The sequence below is a fragment of the Lepidochelys kempii genome, chromosome 2 (assembly GCF_965140285.1).
Source record: "Lepidochelys kempii isolate rLepKem1 chromosome 2, rLepKem1.hap1, whole genome shotgun sequence".
NCBI lineage: Eukaryota > Metazoa > Chordata > Testudines > Cheloniidae > Lepidochelys > Lepidochelys kempii.
The window spans coordinates 214,249,845-214,271,236 of NC_136381.1; positions in this window are offsets into that span (position 1 = coordinate 214,249,845).

The window sequence follows — 21,392 nt, forward strand, 5'->3', positions numbered from 1 at the left end:
TTTCCAGTCTCCAGACTGATTCCCAACTGCTCAGTAGCAATCTGGCACTGCAGGTTTCAACAGTGTGATCACCACGTTTTTCTCCACTGTCAGTGCAGTTCTCATACTGGTGTCCCTATGCTAGAGGGCTGGAGGGAGCTCGGCACACAGATCCAGGAATATGGCCTTGCACACCCGAAAGTTCTGCAGCCACAACTCATCAGCCCAAACCTGCATTAACATGTGATCCCACCAGTCAGTGCTTGTATCTTGGGCCCTGAAGCAGTGCTCCACCATCTGCCGCTGTTCCATGAATGCCACCAATAACCTTGAATTGGTTCTTGCTATGTCCCACAACAATCTGTCCTTCAAGGAATCCTCATGTTCCTCATGGCTCTGCAAATATGCCAGGATCATGCATCTTGTGCTTGCAACGCTCTTAACAGTAGTGCAGAGCTGTGCAAGCTCCATGCTTCTGTCGGAGATGGCAGACAGTAAGGAGGGCTGCACGGTGCTGTGAAACTACGAAAATGTGCAAAAATTATGGGATACAGAAGACATACATTTGTAGACACATCCAGAGTATTACATCTTTCTTTAGTGTGCGTCAGTGGTGAATAATCAAATACACCTCAGCAAAATCTGATATGCTGAATAACTAAATCCAAGGAACAGACTGATTACTCCCACCACAGATGTGGAAAATGGTCAGTAAGAACACTCAGATGTTTTTTATAGATTAATAAATAAATATTATCACATTCAGAGGGCATCAAAGCCTACATTTGATTTAATGGAAACAAGTAAGGGAAGCCTTACCAGATAAAGAGGAACTGATCACAGAACTACAAATTAATGGTAGCTTAAGTACAAATGATCATGACTTGATCACATTTATAATGTGCAAGCAGAATGAAGTCCAGACCAGTAATATATACACTTGGTGCCTTAATAGGACCAGTTTCACAAAGGCGAAAAGAATTATGGGCCAAATCAACTGGGAGGAAGAATTTAATCAAAAAAATGTGAATGATAATTGGGAACCATTTAAGAACACCTTACTAGATGCTCAGAAAGTCACAACTGAGGAAAGCCGCCATACTATTTAAAAAAACAACCTGATTTAGAGGGGAAGTATAGGCAGCATATTCAAATCACATTGCATTTCAAGCTTGAAATCAGTGGGAATTAAAGTTGCTCTGCACCACATGGGTTCAGATGCTAATGCCTTAACACAGTGCCCAAATTCCTAAGTCCCACTGTATTCAAGTCCTTCAATCACCAAACAGCTTTTGATGAGAAGAAAATTGTACCTTTCTCTACTGAGGTTAGAACACTTACATCTAGTCCTTCTCATGGACTTTAAATGTTGCATTAAACAACTGTGTGAGCACTTATTTTTACACAGTGAATTATTTTTACACTTTCTGGGTGACATGAAGAGTCAGGTGCCCTGTAACTTGATGTTGGATTTCTTTACCATGGCATCCAGAAATTATATGCACACACAGATACACATACACACCCACATACCCAAAACCTTTATTTGCAATAAGATGCCAGTAACAAACATGAGTCCAGAAGCATAGCAAGGTTTATGAATCATTGTCATCTGTCTTTAACCAATTCCTCAAGAATAAGCACACAGGCAGCTAACCAAATAAATCAAAAAGCTTTGCATAGCTTGAATAAGTTGTATTTTTTTAATGTGGACCATTTTTCAGTAATGATGTGTTATTATATTAGATTAATTAATCCTCTTTATAATTACTGATTCCAATTCTGGCTTTCTTACCTATAACTCTTACCCTTGAGCAACAAAAAACAAAGTCAGGAATTGCATTAAAATTGGCCCAATTTTTAAGATTTGTTTTATATAATTGTTTCTGGAGAATTCCACACAATGATTTTCATTTGGGAATTATTCTATAGAGCTGTCAACATTCAAATATTTCTCAAAATTTCCCATGATTGCACTACAAACAGAGTAGCTCTACTAATGATAGCAATGATGGGAACTCTAATGTACACAAAATGCCAGTGTTTCGGGACAGGACAGAAAGACGCAGTGGTAAAAAACCAGCTGCCGCTGGTGACTTGCCCACAGTTGCTGCCTCTGGAGGGGTACACACAGAGAGCAGACCCACTGAACCCTGAAAACAGTCAGCACTTGTGATGGACTTTTACATGGACTGTGCCAGGGAGTTTCTTGTGAGCTTCTCTTCTCCAATTCATCCACAAATAGCCATTCCAAAGCTATCCCAGAGCATCCCTGGAATCCTCTTCTTCCTTGATAGCATTTACTTTCAGCAGCCTTTATAGTTTGTGACAGAGTTGTCAAGGTGCAGCCTGTGTAGACTCCAGAAGCAGCTGGAATGCATATCTCCTCAGTTTCCCATTTTCAGCTTTTTCATGTCATTATTCCACCCAGGATTGCAGGAGAGCGAAATCTGTAGCAACTCCACAGAAAAAATGTCTTTCCTTTCTGGAACTGACTTGTTCATTTGTTATTCAGACCCTCCCACTGTCTTCTTGCTGATGATTGAACTTCAGGGGTGGGAGGAGAGGGGAAGGAAGAGTGCTACAGAGAAAAGTCACCTCTCCTTTAGATTTAGGCTAAGCTTCTGTCCCTCTTTTGAACAATTCAGTAAATTAGCGTTAAGGGGTAGAGTCACAAAGAAATTTAGGCATAGGCATCACAACGCTCAGCATCACTAACTTATAGGTGCCTAGAAAATTCACAAAGTCTGAATTCGGTGGATAGGCTCCCTATACAATGAATGGGGAGAGATAGGTGAAAGGGATTCACCTAAGCCAACACAATGGGCAGCTCCTCACCTAAACTAGCCAATGGGAGGTGCCAAGCCAAGAGGTGTGTGCTAAGCCCCACCCTTCTCCCAGAGATAATACAGCTTTTGCAGAATGGGCCAGATGTGGGCTGGGGGCAGGAAAGAAGGTACAGCACTAAGGAGATTCTGGGCTGCTGCTCACACCATAGATAGTGTAGCGTAACTCATGTCAGTTCCTGTGCCAGAGGGATTCCCTCCAGAGCTCCTCCATTATAACCCCTGCACCCTGCCAGAGCATCATGTAGGGGTCAGAGCAGGTGACATGACATGGAAATACTATCCAAGGCCCTGATCCAGCAAAGCAGCTACAGTCGCATTGAAGTGAACCTGAATGTTACTTTTAATGCAGATACTCCCATTTCTAAAGTTGAACTTGTGCCTAAATGCCGTGCTGGATTGGGGACAGAGCCATCCAGCAGGTCACACCAAAACATGCTGGGTCAAATCACATAAAAATTGAAATATTTTTATGCAAAATCATCTGTGCCAGCATGTTTCTCAACTAGCCTAGCTCCCAATTGCCCATGTTTTCATCCTAAAACTTAATTTATTTATCAAGAAACACTCCGGTAGCTCCTTTTGCTTTGCAGGAATGTGCCAATAAAGTGAAATGTTTTCAATATATGTATGTGCAATTTTATTTTTAATACAAAAACAGATTATGGAAGCAAATAATACATATTAATTAATTTAACTATCACTAAGAAACAAGATGAAAGCAAAGGTGGAGAAAGCTACTAGGGGAGAGGCTGTTCTAGATTTGATTGTGACAAATAGGGAGGAACTGGTTGAGAATTTGAAAGTGGAAGGCAGCTTGAGTGAAAGTGATCATGAAATGATGAGTTCATGATTCTAAGCAATGGTAGGAGGGAGAACAGCAAAATAAAGATAATAAATTTCAAGAAGGCAGACTTTAGTAAACTCAGGGAGTTGGTAGGTAAGATTCCATGGGAAGCAAGTCTAAGGGGAAAAACAATTGAAGACAACTGGCAGTTTTTCAAAGAGACATTATTAAGGGCACAAGAGCAAACTATCCCACAGCGTAGGAAAGATAGGAAGTATGACAAAAGACTACTGACCACGTCAATGATTTAAAAATCAAAAAAGAGTCCTACAAAAAGTGGAAACTAGGTCAAATTACAAAGGGTGAATATAAACAAATAACACAAGTATGTAGAGGCAAAATTAGAAAGGCCAATGCACAAAACGAAATCAAACTAGCTAGAGGGATAAAGGCAATCAAGAAAACATTCTACAAATACATTAGAAGCAAGAGGAAGACCAAGGACAGGGAAGGCCCGTTACTCAATGGGGGGAGGGGGGAATAATAACAGAAAATGTGGAAATGGCAGAGGTGCTTAATGACTTCTTTCTTTCAGTTTTCACCAAGAAGGTTGGTGGTGATTGGACGTCTAACATAGTGAATGCCAGTAAAAATGAGCTAGGATCAGAGGCTAAAATAGGGAAAGAACAAGTTAAAAATTACTTGGACAAATTAGATGTCTTCAAGTCACCAGGGCCTGATGAAATGCATCCTAGAACATTCAAGGAGCTGAGTGAGGAGATATCTGAGCCATTAGCAATTATCTTTGAAAAGTCATAGAAGACAGCAGAGATTCCAGAAGACCGGAAAAGTATAGTGCTCACCTATAAAAAGGGAAATAAGGACAACCTGGGGAATTACAGACCAGTCAGCCTAACTTCTGTACCCGGAAAGATAATGGAGCAAATAATAAAGCAATCAATTTGCAAACATCTAGAAGATGATAAGATGATAAGTAACAGTCAGCATGGATTTGTCGAGAACAAATCATGTCAGACCAACCTGACAGCTTTCTTTGGCAGGGTAACAAGTCTTGTGAGGGCGGGTGGGGAAGCGGTAGACGTGGTATATCTTGACTTCAGTAAAGCTTTTGATACTGATATGATATTCTCATAAACAAACTAGGGAAATGCAACCTAGATGGAGCTACTATAAGGTGGGTGCAAAACTGGTTGGAAAAACATTCCCAGAGAGTAGTTATCCATGGTTCACAGTCATGCTGGAAGGGCATAACGAGTGGGGTCCTGCAGGGATCAGTTCTGGATCCAGTTCTGTTCAATATCTTCATCAATGATTTAGATAATGGCATGCAGAGTACACTTACAAAATTTGTGGACGATACCAAGCTGGGAGGGGTTACAAGTGCTTTGGAGAATAGGATTACAATTTAAAATGATCTGGACAAACTGGAGAAATGGTCTGAAGTAAATAGGATGAAATTCAATAAAGACAAATGCAAAGCATTCCATTTAGGAAGGAGCAATCAGTTGCACACATACAAAATGGGAAATGATTGCCTAGGAAGGAGTACTGTGGAAAGGGATCTGGAGGTCATAGTGGACCACAAGCTAAATATGAGTCAACAGTGTAACTCTGTTGCAAAAATAGCAAACATCATTCTGGGATGTATTTGCAGGAGTGTTGTAAGTAAGACACAAGAAGTAATTCTTCTGCTCTACTCTGCACTGATTAGGCCTCAACTGGTGTACTGTGTCCAGCTCTGGGTGCCACATTTCAGGAAGGATGTGGACAAATTGTAGAAAGTCCAGAGAAGAGCAACAAAAATGATCAAAGGTCTAGAAAACATGACCTATGAGAGAAGATTGAAAAAATTGGGTTTGTATAGTCTGGAAAACAGAAGACTGAGAGGGGACATGATAACAGTTTTCAAGTACATAAAAGGTTTTTACAAGGAGGAGGGAGAAAAAATTGTTCGTCTTACCTCTGATGATAGGACAAGAAGCCATGGGCTTAAATTGCAGCAAGGGAGGTTTAGGTTGGATATTAGGAAAAATTTCCTGTCAGGGTAGTTAAGTACTAGACTAAATTGCAATTGTAGAATTTCCATCACTGGAGATTTTTAAGAGCAGGTTGGACAAACACCTGTCAGGAATGGTCTAGATAATACCTAATCCTGCCATGAGTGCAGGGGACTGGACTAGATGACCTCTTGAGGTGCCTTCCAGTCCTATGATTTTATGAAAATGTAACCAGAAATATGATAGATTTGCCTCAAATGTGAATCAAAACAGCAGCATTTGCAATTTGCTGACAATATAGTTATATACCTTTCTCTTCTTTGTTCTCTGGCACAGGAAAATCAGCAGCATTGGTATCACTCCTCTACTTTTCATATTTCCTTTTGTCTAGTCTTTAGCAGCACACTGTACAAGAGGTAACTAGACTGTGATCTAGTGCCCATGGATGTCAATGGAAAAACTTTCATTGACTCCAACTGACTTTGGATCACGTCCCTATAGAGCAGATACAATGGAATGATGGCTTGGGTTCACACACCATAAGCACACAGAAGATGCTGCTTCATAATTTCTGCTTCTTTGTTTTCCTCAGGACAGGAGCTGATCTGTGTGCAAAAGACCCCTTTCCACACAGAATCCCATAATTTGGTCTGGCCCTAAATTAACATCTGGCCAATGTGCGAAGGCAAGATTTAGATCTCCGTTTTGCTTAAAAACAGAAGGAAAACTGTCCTCTTTTTCACCAGGTTTTGTTTATGCTCAAAATGATCATTTTAAAATTCCTGTTCATTAAAAAAAAAATTTAAAAAAGCATGGGTAATTGTAACCTGGCTTTGATTTTCCATGCATGTTTTGCAGCTTTTAAATAATATCCCTTGATAGTCGCATTTTAAATATTAGCCCATGATATTAAAAACTGCAAGTAGGTTTGAGTATGCAAATACTTTTCCAGGTCCCATGTCTGCTCAATTTCAGAAAGTGCCATTTTGCACTAGGATCCCTGAGAACACTGAAAATAAATTCTCAGCAGGTGTAAATTGCCTGAGCTCCACTGGCACAGCTCCATGGAAGTCAATTGACAACAGCTGAGGATCTGGCTTACTACAAAGTAGCGAGTAATTTTCAGTTTACTTTGCGTTTCTCAACCAATTTATGCACAAGTCACTACACCCAGTTTTACAAAATATTGAGAGTCTAGGTATTTTTAAAAAAACGTGGTGAAGTCTGTATTACAATTATTTTTTAAAACATATTTAACATTTAATTTCCTCTTTCTGTGTAATTTGTAAATGTTCATGCCTGACCCATAAATTAAGCCATAAAACCCTTGTGCTGCTCAGCTCATTCACGTACTAATATTCTTAATGAAACTGTCAAATTAAGACTATCCTGAACTACAACTGTAATGATTGTAGACCATAAATCTTTACTGATATAAAAAGTTCAAATGTCTCCTGCCATGCAGCAAAAGATTCTGGTTTATTTAAGGTGGTGTCCTTTATTTATAGCCATGAGGAATAAACATCCAGACAAACAATGCATACTGAGTAGCATGCCAACACTGCTGTCATAAAAGTATCCAAAAATATACCTGAAAAACCTTAGCACTGAAACCCTAACCCACTTCCCTCCCACTGACAGGGCTTAAAATGTCAGGCTTAAAACTTGCAGAATGAACCTGTTGACATAAAGTCTGAATATAGCAGGGTTCAAAGACCTAAGCTCTGAATCCTGGAACTCCCAAAGACATACTTCTGGTCTGATGTGCAAGTCTTTTTATCCGAAACTCTATTGTATACATCTCACCATAAAAGAAATAGAGGGTACTGCTGGCAACATAAAGATATTGAAATGAGCCATTACTAACAACGGCCATATGGGCCATCTAGCCCAGTATCCTGTCTTCTGATAGTGGCCAATGCTAAGTGCCACAGAAGGAATGAACAGAACAGGTAATCATCAAGTGATCCATCCCTGTCACCCATTCCCAGCCTCTGGCAAAGAGAGGCTAGGGACACTCAAATCATGGGGTTGCATCCCTGACCATCTTGGCTAATAGCCATTGATGGATCAATCCTCCATGAACTTATCTAGATCTTTTTTGAACCCTGTTATTGGCCTTCACAGCATCCGCTGGCAAAGAGTTTCACAGGTTGACGTTGCTTTGTGTAAAGAAGTACTTCCTTTAATTTGTTTTAAACCTGCTGCCTATTAATTTCATTGGGTGACCCCTAGTTCTTGAGTTATGTGAAGAGCTAAATACTTCCTCATTCAATTTCTCCACACCAATCATGATTATATAAACCTCATTTATATACCCTCATAGTCATCTTTATTTCCAAGCTGAACAGACCCAGTCTTTTTAATCTCTCCTCATATGGAAGCTGTTCCATACCTCTAATCATTTTTGTTTCCCTTCTCTGTACCTTTTCCAAGTGGCAGGGGCCAAATAGATGGAACCACACATTAGATTCTGGCCAAGTGAGTATAATTTTATTACATCTTTAAGACAACAAACAAAGTAACTTCTAAAGGCAACCTGTCCTGGCAACAGTGAAAGGAAGAGAGGGAACAACTGCCCATTAGTGTGCCATATATCATTATTTTTGTTTCATTCTTAAATTAAACTTATGTGGTCTCTCAGATGCACAGCTGATTGAAGTTAATTGAAAGTGTCGTATTGACTTCTGTGGACTTTGAATCAAATCCTTAAGGAGTCTCTACTCATGTCAGCAATTTAGAAGCCTCTCTTACAAAGTTCAGGTTCTTGAACATCAGAAAGACATTCATAGGCTAAATTTTCAACTGACATGACTCCACTGACTTTAACAGAGTTGCATCAGCAAAGAATTTGGCGCCATGTCCTTATTCTACAGTAGATTCTTCCCAGTTATTTCTCTGTTACCTCAGATACACTTTACAAAAGACAATTGGCTATGGTCAACAAATACATATTGCCATCAACAGAGGGCATCTCTGATATATAAAGCATGATGACCAAAAGCCCTTACATCCGAGACCCAAGATAACATCCTGAATACTTATCAAGAGGTAAGGAAGCTGTATTTCAATATTAGTATTGAAAAACCTCTTCAGATTTTGCCTTTGCCAAACCAAACTCTATCAGGGATGGTGGAAATATGCGTTGTTTTTACCCAAACCATGGAACATTCAGGATGTTTGATCAGATTTCAGGCTCCTCTGTATAATGGGAGAACTGGGATAGCTTGGAGTTTGCAAAGTCTTGTTAGTCAGGGTTTGGTTTTACAGATATAAATGAGAACTGTTTGGATCTTTCTTATACTTTATCTGAACACCGGATGAGAGAAACAGTTCCACGTTTGGCCTCTCTTGCTCAGCAGTGCTGAAAAGATATATCCTTCAGCAATGACAGCAAAAAGTGACCTGCAACAGAAAGTTTTCCAACCATGAGATTAAAAATAAACAATACACTTGCCAGCATGAAGAACATGAAGCATAACAGCATTAAAATGAACTGCATGAAGTACAATAGCAAATATTTGGCATTCTACATACATCAAGAGATTTATAGTTGCTTTCCTATTCATTAATGTTAGATAAATATTTTTAGTCTAACTTGAGTGTATGTTTTGGCTCTCATTTACTCCCTACCATTTCACCTCAGTCCCTCCCTTGTTGCTCTCTAAACTTCTGTTCTGCTTCTTTTGTGTTTACATACTTTCCCTGTCCACTATCCATAAATTCCTAGATTTCGTTTTTCTTTCAAGCACTTACATATTTTTCTATCGTTTTTACTGCTCATTTCAAATCCTGTTTTTTAATTTCCTGCATTTGTTTCATATTATAACTCATATTGCATTTGATTTTCTAGTTCAAAAGATACAAAAAGATTAATGCTATTTCTTTTTCCTTATTTTGCCTCTTCATTCATCTTTACTCTTCCTCTGCCGATTCATCTGTCTGTGCTTTTCTTAATCTCCTTTATCACTCACCCCATAGTACATGCAACAATTACAGTAACAAGTTATAAAAAGGCAACAGTTACTCACAGCTGTAACACAACAGTGTCTGAGGTGACAAAATTACCATCTATATAGCTGGGCAAAATATTTTGTATGAAAAGTACATTTGCTGAAAAATGCAGTTTCCATCAATCTGAAATGATTCATGAATTTGCCAAATAGTCTTAAGAAAATTTTGTTCTATAGATCTTAGGTTCCATTCACAAACAGCTGGAGGAAGAGAAAGTGGTGTTAGACCTGGAGGTGCTAGGGCCTTCCTTACGACCATTAGCCTAGTGGTTAATGTATTCACTGGGGATATGGGAGACCTGGGGAGCAAAGAATTGAGAGTTCCCTAACCACTGGGGTATCGGATAGTCTGGGACAGGGCTCTCAATCTCTCCTGTTGAAGCTGTTGCCCTTTGTATCAAATACTTGAATAGCCCTTGGGCCACAGAGAGTGATGGAGGAGGACTCTATAGCCTCATGCTTAACGCACTCACCTGTGTTGTGATAACTGGGCTACAAATTTACCTTAGTTGTGAAGGCAACTGCAAAAAGTGAGTGTGATGTCATCATAACCTAGAACAATAAACTTTGATGGAAAAAGGTATGAAAGGGAGACCAAGACTGAATTAGGTCAAACAAAAAGGCCTACTGAATAACATAACTGAAGGGTTGTATTAAGATCATGCTTTTCAAACAAGAAAAGCATAAAATCAGTGAACAAAAATTGGTGTTGGAAACAAGACTTAACTGGGAGATAAAGTAATGAGGGGATGGGCTATTATGCACACCATTCCCTTGGTGGATCCTTAAAGAAAGACAAAAACTGGGGAGAAAAACTGCTGACTGGAGCAAGCTTCACCATCCTGGCTGCCACTCCCGCCATCCCCTGGGACCCTGGGCCCTCACCACCCTGAAAGACGCCCTGTCCAGGCTGGGCCAGAGAAAGAGACCAAACCACATTGCCACCTCTCCCCGCTCCATCCTCCACCTGGGATAAAACAGGATGGAACTGACACATAACAGCTCCAGCCCATCTCGACTAACTTATTCCCTTTTCCCTAAAAGGACAGTCATTACCACCTTTGATACTATCAAAGAGAATGTAAAACAAGGGGTGAGGGAGCTTTTCCTTCTAAAACTATACCCACTACAAGGAAACAGAACAAGGGACGCTGTTAAAATGAAAGTTTCTTTAACACTTTCCATTTCAAATGCTTTAACTGGTTTCCCTTTTTTTTTTCTTTATCTTTAATAAAAGGTTAAAAGGGATGTTAATAGAGTGTTTGCCCTGGTACTAAGCACACTGTATATCAAACCCCGGACTTATTTAACACTATTTTATGTGATTGGGTTATTTTTATACCTTTGGCACATTAATTCCATCTAAATTAGTACAACACATGGAGGTAGGAGACCCAAGTTCAAGTCCTTATGCCCATGACTATTTATTCACAGTGGAACAGACTCCACAGGAGAGACTCAGAGAGCCCTGTCCTAGACTACGCCATAGCCCACTGACTAGGGCCCTCTTGTACAACCCAAGTTCAAATTCCAGATTCAAATCTAGGGCAACCCAAGTTAAAATCCCTGCTTTTTATCAAACAGAGGGGGAAACTAAACCAACATCCCAGGTGAATTGTCTAACCACTGGGCTAAAAGTTATAAGGGACTCTTCTCCTCAAGCCATTTTGTGAATCTAGCCTTTCATTTCCTTAGCTTTTATTTTTAAAAGTGACAGAAACTAAACTCAACATTTCATTCAACCCAAAGTAAATTTTTGTTGACTTTTTCAATTTGGCAACATTTTTCCAGAATTCTCATTTTTTGTTTGGATTGAACCAAATTTTTTTTCAGAACTTCCATTGAACCAAAAACATCAGATATTCACCTAACACTAATAATCTCCTATAATAATAGGGAAAAACAATGGATAGAAGAAGATTTTTAATGGCAGACCTCCTCTATTTCAACTGCAGCAAGTTTCTTGGAAAGTTCAATGAGATATTATATTTGCAAAAATGTTTTCCAGCTTTGAGAGCACACACCAAATCTGGAAAGCATGTGGTGAACACTGACAGGTCTGAAGCTACTTTGTAATAATTCATTATTACTGTGTACAAATGATCTGGAAAAAGGGGTAAACAGTGAGGTAGCAAAATTTGCAGACAATACAAAATTATTCAAGATAGTTAAGTCCAAAGCAGACTGCGAAGAGTTACAAAGAGTTCTCACAAAACTGGGTGACTGGGCAACAAAATGGCAATGTTGATAAATGCAAAGTAATGCACATTGGAAAACATAATCCCAGCTATACAGAGAAAATGATGGGATCTAAATTAACTGTTACCACTCCAGAAAGAGATCTTGGAATCATTGTGCATAGTTCTCTGAAAACATCCACTCAATGTGCAGCAGCATCAAAAAGACTAACAGAATGTTAGGAACTATGAGGAAAGAACAGATAGTAAGACAGAAAATATCACAAAGCCACACCTTGAATACTGCATGCAGTATGTCCCATCTCAAAAAAGATATATTAGAATTGGAAAAGGAACAGAGAAAGGCAACAAAAATTATTAAGGGTATGGAACAGCTTCCATATGAGGAGAGTATAAAAAGACTGGGACTCTTCAGCTTGGAAAAAGAGACAACTAAGAGGGGATATGATAGAGGTCTAATAATCATGAATGGTGTGGAGAAACATAACACAAGAACAAGATTAGTGAGATTAGAGGCAGCAGGTTTAAAACAAACCAATAGAAGTACTTCATACAATGCACAGTCAACCCATGGAACTCATTGCTGTGGGATATTGAAAAGGCCAAAAGTATAACTGGGTTAAAAAAAAAATTAGTAAATTCATGAGGATAGGTCCATCAATGGCTATTAGGCTGGATGGTGAGGTATGCAACCCCATGCTGTGGGTGTCCCTAGCTTTTGACTGCAAGAAGCTGGGAGTAGACAACAGAGGATGAATCACTTGATGACTGACTGTTCTGTTCATTCCCTTTATAGCACCTGACATTGACCACTGTTGGAAGACAAGATACTAGGCTAGATGGACCATTGGTTGGCTCCAGTATGGCCAGTCTTATGTTCTTATATTGACCCGGTTATTGGGATGTTTACTGTATGAATATATTGATTTAGTTTAATAGAGGTCTGTTGGGAAAAAAACAATCATGAAAGTAAAAGAGTAGTTCAAAATAAGCCTTTTCCTGCAAACCTATGAGGATTGTTAAAAGACAATGCCAGGACTTGAAAAAGTCTGAGAACCAGAAGATCAAAAGGATTATAGCAGTTTAAAATGGCACACTCTCTCAGGAAGGGCGAGTTGTTCAGGGAACCAGACAGACAGCAGGCCCCTGGGGTGTCTGAAGAAGTTAGGCATGCCTATATTACCATCAAGGAGCTGGTGGTGCTTTAGGAAAGGTAGACATGTGTGAAGACTATTTGTTGTTTTAAAACCCTTTTTCTCTATATGCCTTGTTCTACTGAAAAATCAAAAATACTTTAGTTCTGAGAAGGCTGTTCTGTCACTCTAAACTAGGTTGCAGCCTTCCAGAAGGAGGAACAGAAGGTGTCCAAAATCAGTCAAACCCACTGGGTAAGAGTAGTTGAAACACATGGTACTGCAGCATAAGGCCTGACACCTCAGGAGGTGCACACAGAAACCAGGAAGGGGACAGAGGAGCAGCTAGCCTTGCAACCAAGACAAACACACCTGCGGCAACCAGAGGTAAGATCTGGTTCAGTCTAAGGGCTTGTCTTCAGTACCGGGGTAAGTCGACCTAAGTTATGCTACTCCAGCTACTTGAATAACATAGCTGGAGTCGACATAGCTTAGGTCAACTTACCCTGGTGTTTACACCGTGCTATGTCGATGGGAGGTGCTCTCTGGTGGACTTCCCTTACTCTTCTCAGAGAGCTGGAGTACCGGGGTCAACCAGAAAGCGCTCTGCCACCAATTTAGCGTGACTTCACTAGACCTGCTAAATCAATCCAATCTGCCTATAGTGGAGACAAGCCCTGAGTCTATCAGATAATTGTTGCCTAATTCCCTTATAGTCAGGTTGCACATCCTCTAGTTTAAACTCTTATCAAGACATAGAATCATAGAAATGTAGGACTGGAAGTGACCTTGATAGGTCATCTAGTCCAATCCCCTGCAATGAGGCAGGACTAAATATTATCTACACCATCTCTGACAGGTGTTTATCTACCTGTTCTTAAAAACCTCCAGTGACAAAGATTCCACAACCTCCCTACATAATTTGTTCCGGTGCTGCACGACCCTTACGGTTACGAAGTTTTTTCTAATGATTAACCTAAACCTCCCTTGATACAATTTAAGCCTGTTACTTCTTGTCCTGTCCTCAGCGCATAAGGAGAAAAAATTATTATCCCTGTTTTTATAATAACCTTTTAAGTACTTAAAAACTCTTATCATGTCCCCACTCAGTCTTCTCAATTTTTTCAATCTTTCCTCATAGGTCTTGTTTTCTAGACCTTTAATCATTTCTGTTGCTCTCCTCTGGATTTTCTCCAATTCATCCATATCTTTCCCATCCGATGAAGTGGGCTGTAGCTCACGAAAGCTTATGCTCAAATAAATTGGTTAATCTCTAAGGTGCCACAAGTACTCCTTTTCTTTTTGCGAATACAGACTAACACGGCTGCTACTCTGAAACCTTCCCAAAGTGTGTTGCCCAGAACTGGACACGGTAATCCAGTTGTGGCTTTATCAGTGCTGAGTAGATTTCCCATTTTGTATTTGTGCAATTGATGATTCCTTCGGAAGTGGAGTACTTTACATTTGTCTTTATTGAATTTCATCCTGTTTATTTCAGAACATTGCTCCAGTTGGTCAAGATCATTTTGAATTGTAATCCTGACCTCCAAATTCCTTGCAAATCCTCTCAGCTTAGTATCATTCACAAACTTTGTAAGTGTACTCTTTATGCTATTATCCAAATAAAATAGAACCAGACACAGGACCCCACTCATTATGCCCTTTCAGCTTGCCTGTGAACCATTGATAACTACTTTCTGAGTATGGTTTTCCAACCAGTTGTTCACCCACCTTATAGTAATTTCATTATGCCTATAGCTCCCTAGTTTGGGGATGCTGCTGCAACTGCTGTACCTCATAAAAGGACAATGGGTGGAATCCACAAAAGTTCTTAGACACCTAAACTCCAGATTTAGGCACCAAAGTCTAATTTTGGCTCCACTGTGATCCACCAATATCCTGCTGAACCCTATAGGCACCTAAGTTTCTCCTTCTGGGCACACATGCTGCTGCCTCTCTCTAGGCTTCCAGACACCTATATTCTGCCTAAGACCTGGAGTGAATCATGAACTGGGGGAAGAGGGGTGCTTGATCACCTGTTTTATATGAGAAGCCCAATCCAGTAGGCAGCCTCTGAGCCACCTACAGATTGAGTGCCATTCAAAATTCCCCCAATGCTGCAGGAGGAGGAAGTGCTGCTGCGGTTGCTGCCCCTTCTCCCCTCCCCCCCCGCCCACTTTATAACTGTTAGCCCAGCAGTTAGAGAACTCCCCCTGGGATGTGAGAGACCCAAGTTCAATACCCCCTTTCTGCCAGAGAGAGGGAAAGGATTTCTATAGGAGTCTTCCACCTCTCCAGAGGATGTTGTCATGACTGAGCTATAGGATATTCTGATGTGGGCTCCCTGAATCTCGCCTGATGAAGCTGTTCCACCCTGGAAGAATGACTGGAGCATGGAGACTGGATGTGGGGTCTCCAGTCTCCCAGGTGGGTATCCTAACCACCGGGCTACAGACTAACTGTCTCTAGCAAAATGACTATTCAATGATTTATCCACAGTAGAATCTGCCTTCTGCACATCCCAGGGGAGTTCTCTAACCACAGCCAAAGTGACAAGGACCACCACCTCCCACAGCCATTTTGCATGGAGCAACACTTGCCCTTAGCACATTCCTTCAAGAAACGCCCTAGACACCCAAGCTGCAGTAGGTTCCCATTCATGGATTGCTAAGCAGAGTTGGTGCCTCCCTGCAGCTTGAACTTAGGTGTTTGTCTCAGAGAGAGGTGGGGCTTAGCACACGACTTCTCCTTGGCATTTTCCATTGGCTAGCTTAGGCAGTTCAAATAAGTGTGCTGGCTTTTGTGGATCATATGCTTGGACACCCATCTCTCCTCATTCATTGTATAGGGACCCTAGGCACCTGACTCAGCTTTGTGGATCTCAGTGTTGTTCCTGTGATTTTCTAGGTGCCTAAAATATGCTGATGCACCGTGCTGCAACTCCTAAATGCAATTGTCTATCCCATCGAAAACTTCCTAGAGCTCATCAACCCATGGAGGAGAATACACACACTGCATCACCCATTCAAAGGGGGCAGCGTGCTCTCCTCTGTGCAGCAATCCAGCTTTGCTGGTCAGAGCAGAGACATGGGTTTATGGCCTCCCTCCTTCTTCACCCCTTTGGGGTCACTAGCTCCCCAAGGGACACTAACAGCAAACATGCATTTAAAACCGGGCCCTGTCATTTGTTATCTGTATTATGGTAGCAGCTAGAGCCTGTGGCCACTGAGACTACATTGTGTTAACATTTTCAGAGTGTGAATAGTCCCACTGAATTCAAGTTAAGCAAGTTTATATGTCTTTGTAGGACTGGGGCCATACTTTCATTGGGCTTTTGCTTGAGCTATTTCAGCTACTTCAAGTGTGAGTGTCCCTTAGCTTTAATCTGCTTTAATATTCTACAGAATAGGATATTTTGAAGTTACCTAAAGTACTTTAAATATGTAGAAAATTACATGCATCTTCTATTAGCACAGAGATTTAGCCAGAGACCACCAAATCATGACAACTAGAGTGTCCAATATTAAATGGCTAATCTGTGGACTTGGTGCCAATAGCCCTTCTTCAAAGAGAACCAACAGGAACACTTCAGGGTGGGGGGGAGGAGGAAAGGTTACTGGGACTATACACGCAAATGAACAGCACGCAAAGAGACAATGTGCGTCAGAACATTACTCACAAAAGAGATTCATAATTGTGATATTTTTCTGATGAGGAGAGATAAATGATTCTTAGAAAGTTAGGTTCTCCCTACACAACTAGCCTTTGAGTCAGCAGTCAGGAGAGAATAATACAGAATGGACACCACAAACAGCTTTGCAGTTTAATGTCAGCAGATGACAGTGAAAGGAAAGACATGTATTGGATAGTGTTTTAATCAAACTGTGTTTAATACGTATCTTGGGTGTCTAAACATAGGCCTGATCAGTCCCATGTTTGGCTCTCAATCTGGTCTTTCACAGCCTGCATTGGAAGTGCTGTCTGTGACTTGACTTCTTCCTTGTCAGATTTTGTAACTGCTTTTGGGTGACAAAATAATATTTTAATCTGAAGTTTTAATATGTGACTAGAATATCTGCCAAAAATTAATGACCAGCTAAAAGATGACACTTTACAAAACACTGATTTCCTTAAAAATCAGAACTTCTTGCCAAATCTCACTGTAGCTAACTTTCCACAGTATGCCAAAATATATCAGACAAAGAGGCGTCAGTATGATTAATTTCACCGCTATTTCCCCCCATCCCCTCCTCAAACTGACCACTGGGAGCTGCAGACTGGGATGACTAAGCATACACTCTCCACATGTTAACTGAAATGTTTGTCAACAAATGACTTTCCCCCCTTCCATTAACTTGTCTTTAGTCAGCTGCCTTGATCTATTACACAAGAATGATTTCTATGCATAAACTGAATAATCTCAGATGACTCTGTTTCTGTTTTGCCTTAATCCATGATAAACTTAAACAGGAAAATAAAGTTCATTAAGACACAGTGGATCAGATTTAAAAACAAAGACTTGTTTGGGAGAAAAAATATATTGATAATTAGAATGGTAAAACAGGACAACTACTTTCTGCTGAAGAAGAAACAACCCCTAAGCATAAAGCTATTCCACTTCTGGTGGTGATCTTATCAGACTTCCAATGTCAGACAGTACTTGGTTTGAGGGCCTCCAAGGATAAACCATGGTGCTGCAGAAAGTGGAGTTCATGACATTTCAGTAGCTAGCAGTCTTTCCTCTGACTCAATGAATCACCATAGTACGGTATTTGGGAGGGGTAAGAAAGGGAGTGACTGGAACGCAGCATGCTCCTACTATCCTGAGTTGATGCTTGGTACCTAGGGCTGTGGCAAAGAATCACTGCATCTGGCTCCCAGACAGCTCCCACTGCTCTGGGCGCAACACAGAATGTGGCCTGTCCTCACAGTAGTTATAAAGACGTATGTATATGTACTGTAATAACAAACTTCAAAAATGGTCTCAAGACACAAAATTTGGAACCAGATTTTAAATGTCAGAGTTCTGGCATATAGGTTTTGTTTCAGTCAGTCAATTAGAGATATATGTAACTTGTAGCTCTTTGCCAGATTGGGTACAGATCAGTTTCAAACACCCCCCAAATTTTGATTTGTTCCGGTTCTGGCTATTACTAATGAAGTATTACTATAATATCCTTTCAATTTCACATCGTACCCTCAGATATATAGGTGCAGATCTCACTGAAGTCAAAGGAAGTTCCACGTACATCTCAAAAAACAGAACTTAGCCCTGTCCATTTAGATATCATGACATGCTTAACTAATGACGTTATAATGGTCAAAATCTGAGAACTGTTCAGAAAAAGCATTTGATGTTTGTTTGTGGATCTGCTTTATTTTCCACAGTGTGAAGACCACCTCATTTCCAGAACATTGCCTGTAATCGTACTTTCAGTATCATACAAGAAGTCTTTGGCACAGCCAGAAATAGAAGAGGTCATGACAACTACAAACTATGGTACTAAGGCAGACTAAATTCTGCTATTACTTGTCACAGCTCCTTTGTAACAGTGCCCATAAAGATTATGTATTATTCTCCTATAAAAGTTTACATGTTTGTAAATGACCCTGTATGTGCTGATCCACTTAGGGAAACACACTTTCCCCCATCCCACTAGCTACTCCTGTAGCTGAAGTGAAAGAAGTTGGTGCTGTTGTGGGTAGGAAGTTCAAAATCGGAAAAAAAAAAACACCCAAAAGCCCATGGATTTAATTATCTTTTCTTTTTTACATCTCATTATTTGGATTGGAGGGTCTGACTCATGATTTTTGAACTTTTACAATTGGCATTATTGCAGTGGATTACAAATTTGTCTCATGATCATCAGCCTACAGCTTAAAGCAGTCCCAGGGCAGCCCTTTCAGGGAGCTGATGGATCATAGCTGGGATACAGGGTCACCATGTTTAAAGGCTTTACTTTGGGACAGCTTGCTGTATCTCATCATATCACCTGTGTAGCATTGAAATATAAATGCCATTCTTAATGGCTCTAAAGTTAATTTGGGATTTTCCATGCTTGCAGGAATTTTCCCCTTTAAAAGACTGAAAGACATTGTGCTATGTTATAGACTAAGGCCCCAATTCAGCAAAGCACTTGAGCACATGCTTCAAGTTAGGCACATACTGAAGTGCTTTGCTAGACTGGAGCCTAACAGCTTGCAAAATTAGCTTCACTTTGAAAAGCAAAGATACTTTTAAAGTGACACTGCCAAATATTTTTGGACAGTTAGATTTCATTACAATGTCATTTTATACTGACAGCATCTTAACATTTCTATCTAGGATTGGGTTTCCATTGGTAAAGGTAGCTTTTGGCTGGAGCGGTTTTTTCGCTCTTTCATGACTCAGAGAATGGGTATTGGGGAAGTTTCCAAAAAAATTGCAGGGAAAAGAACCCCACGCTATATTGGAGTTTGAACCTTGCATGCCCCAGTTTAAAATTTTAGCATGGAGCACATTTTCATGATCAAATTATAGCTCCTGTGAAGCAAAGTTTGCAATAACTTTGCAAACTAACATTTAACTGGATGGAGGCAAATGGTACAGCTATAATAAACTATTAAACTAAAACTGTATGACAAACTGTGAGGATCCACTAAGACTTCCAGCGCTTACCTCATTTCTTTGTTTTAACACAAAGGCTACTAAGACTTTGGCTCCAACTAAATTAAACCCTATTAAAATTATCCTCATTAACTACACCCTCTAACATGCAAAATGCTTGGCTCCAAAGGATGGTGATATAATGAGGGTACAGTGTGATGGACATGTATTATTTTGCTTCAAGACACCCTGGAGGAACTAATGTATTTTTATTCTCATTCTTGCCCTGTTTTGGTCTTATTCCACTTCCTTTGTGGTTACCTTGCTATGGACCTATGATGACAATCATTGGTAATGGCCGTCTGCATACAATTCAGCTTCAGATTTACAAGATAAAAAAAATAATAATAATAGAGGCAGCAGTAACACATACCAGAAAAAAACAGTTTTGGGGGCTGCAAGGAACCCTCTCTCTCTCTCTCTCTTCAAGACAAAGGAATTATGTTAAAAAATTATCCCCTCTCTTGGCATATTTGAACTGGGAAAACTGAGTTAGCTTCTCTCATGGCTACAGTTCCTAACCTTACTGGGAAATCCTTAATGAAGGCTCCTTACAGGAGTCCCTTTTCCCCATCCTGTTGGCTAAAAATCTAGGCTTTATGGTTCCAAGCCACAACAATCAAGAAATGCCAATTATAGGAAGTGCTTGAATCACAGACCATACGTAATTAAAATGTCAGCCTCCTATAATGAAGACGATGGCTTGCATTAGAGAAATTCTTTTAGAATTATAGCTGTGTAAACTTGGTAGAACTTGTTGCTACTCGTGACTTTTTATGTTGGCACAGCCCTATTTTTCTTCTCTCCCCTGCCCCCCATGCTGGGTGTATACTTAAGAAGCTGCTAGCAAAGGAGCCAATGCTCTGAACAAAAGAGTGTATTGTCATGAAATAGTATTCATGAGTCCTTCTCTAAGCCAGCACAGAATTGACCTCAGGCAAGAATTTTCTTTTCTTTAAGATTTTAGTCAAAAAATGAAGTTTAGGCAAATTCAAACCACCAAACGAATGAGATTATGAGAGTGCAAACCAAAGGGTCCCAGGCACTAGGAAAATTGCATGTCCTTCAGGAAGGTTTGCCTTTTTACCAACATGGATCCATCCTGTGTTAGAAGTAGAACAAATGAGTGTTAGACTTAATGTCAAAGGATGGATCCTGTAGACAACTGAAGTCCCTGGATGGGCTCCCTTTGATTTCAGTGGGCTTTGGTTTAGGGCCAATATGAGGAGCTACTCCATGATAGAACTTCAGTTCTTCGCATTCAAAGTTCTACCCTATCCCACTGACATAAGTTACCCTGATTATTTTATTAGTTCATATTTATTTAAAATGAAATAAAAATGAACTGTCCAAACCCAACATTGTGAACATGGGAACTTGAACTAAATTAAATAAGTAGTAAAAAAAAAAAAAAAAAACACTTTAGCTGTTTTCTTCCATCATATTCCCACTTGGCAATACAAATTGGTGAGAATCCTTTTCAGGTCTTCATTTTCTACAAGCAGGTGAGGATAGCAATTCCAGTTAACATATTATGATCCTGACTCAAAAAAAAAAGAGAGATAGTCAATAACAATCATGAAGAGATGGTACAATTTTTAGCACTCTATACAGTGACGTTTGACCTACAAGTAGGTTTGATGGTGCAGTTGAGGATCCAGAACTGGATTCAGATGCTTAACCTAATTTGTTTGGCTTGGAAGTATCATTAAACTTTGACTTTTACCACAAGTAGTGCTGGAAGAGAAGCTCACAATGAATTTTGGTATTTA